Below are 1,741 nucleotides of genomic sequence, written 5' to 3'. Positions count from 1 at the left end.
AAAAACACAGAGGTTAGAAAACTGTTCAGTTCCTGAGCACAAGAGGGGGAAAAAAAAAAAAATCTGTTAAAGCTGAATGTAAGGTTTGGGGAAAAAAAAAAAAGAAATATTAGATCTGCCTATTTGAACAACAGAAAATTGATACAATTTTAGCCCTGAGAAATATTGCAGAGCAGTTCAGTGCTGGGGTCAGTTCACAACAGAAGTCACTGTGAATGAAAGCAGCTCAGTTAACTGCCCCTGGTGCCTCTTTTCTGAGGTTTGTCCTCTGATCTCCTGTGCTCCTAATATATTTTTCCGTCCACCAGTTTCTTTGGCAGCATTTACATTTAAAATTGAACATAAAAAATTGTATTTTCCCTAATAAAATCAGGATGAAATTCACTCCCCTGGCATGTATTTCCAAACTTTTGCCCCTTCTTTACCTTCAGAGAGGAGTGTGTGATTAAAAACTCGGTTATGTGACTATGAGGAAAGAGACCAGAGTTAAAAAAAAAAACAACACAACTAACTTGAAGAGAAAATACCTAACAGAGGTATTTAGGTACAGGAAATGCTATCAGAAATGAAATTTCAAAGCAACCAAGGTACTGAATGATTAGATCTCTCGGGGGATATGTTCAAGCCAAAATCCATTCAGCAATGAAACAGAGAAGGATGATTACCTACATTTTCTCCCTCACATTTTTTGTCAATAAAAACACAGGTTTCTCGCCCAATATATAGGATCAGCACTTACATTCACTTTCTTTTGCTTCTGAAATAGCGTCTGAAATAGTGTCTGAAATTGTTTCCCTGTTTTCTGCCCAGGCCAATCTTCAGGTTCCTTCTATAGATAAGCAGGAAATCAATCAAACAAATCTTGTGACTGCACTGTTCAAAGTTTTTGTACCTGAGGTATAACACTACAACATGGTTGAAAGATGGACTTGAGGATTGCTGCCATGACCAAAGGGCTTTGCTTAGGCCAGTCTTTCTTCCCCATGAGGCTCAGAATTCCTGCAGGACCTGCCCCTTGTGTTATCTTATCCTGTGGTGTAGCTGCTCAGAGGCAAAGAAATGAGAAATCTAAAACCAGTGGAAATAATTTTTGGCAGAAAAAAATCTTCAAAACAAAAAATCTTTTTTAAACAGACTTTGCACCTTTAGAAGCAGGTTTTATCCCTCTGGGACTAAGAATATTTAACAAGAGCACTCTAATCCTATTTCCACTGGCCAGTATAACAATGCTGCTGGAAATACACATGATGTGTCCAAGAGGTAACCAAAACTCATCTGAGCTGGACATTGGGCTCTTGGCTTTTCAATCCAGTGGGTGAAGCCAATTTTAACTGTCCCAGCCTGAATGCTGACATGTGGTCAGGAACTGTAATTTGATGGAGTTTTTAGGCTTTATGTCTTTTAGGCTTTATGTCTTTTTATCTTTCCATCAGCACCTTGGAATAGTTCTCTCACGGAATTGTCATAGAATGACAGAACGGTTTGGATTGGAAGGGATCTTTAAAATCATCTTGTTTCACCCCCTGCCATGGGCAGGGACATCTTCCACTAGCCCAGGTTGCTCCAAGCCCTGTCCAACCTGGCTTTGGACACTTCTAGGGATGGGGTAGCCACAGCTTCTCTGGACAACCTGTGCCAGGGCCTCCCCACCCTCACAGGGAGGAATTTCTTCCTAAATATCTAATCTAAACCTACCCTTCATCAGCTTAAGGCTGTTCTCCCTTGTCCCATCAGGACTATG

This window comes from Empidonax traillii, unplaced genomic scaffold (genome assembly GCF_003031625.1).
Source record: "Empidonax traillii isolate 1590-97213 ecotype Southwest subspecies unplaced genomic scaffold, ASM303162v1 scaffold1836:size76618, whole genome shotgun sequence".
NCBI classification, from domain to species: Eukaryota; Metazoa; Chordata; class Aves; order Passeriformes; family Tyrannidae; genus Empidonax; species Empidonax traillii.
This window is presented reverse-complemented; position numbering follows the sequence as displayed.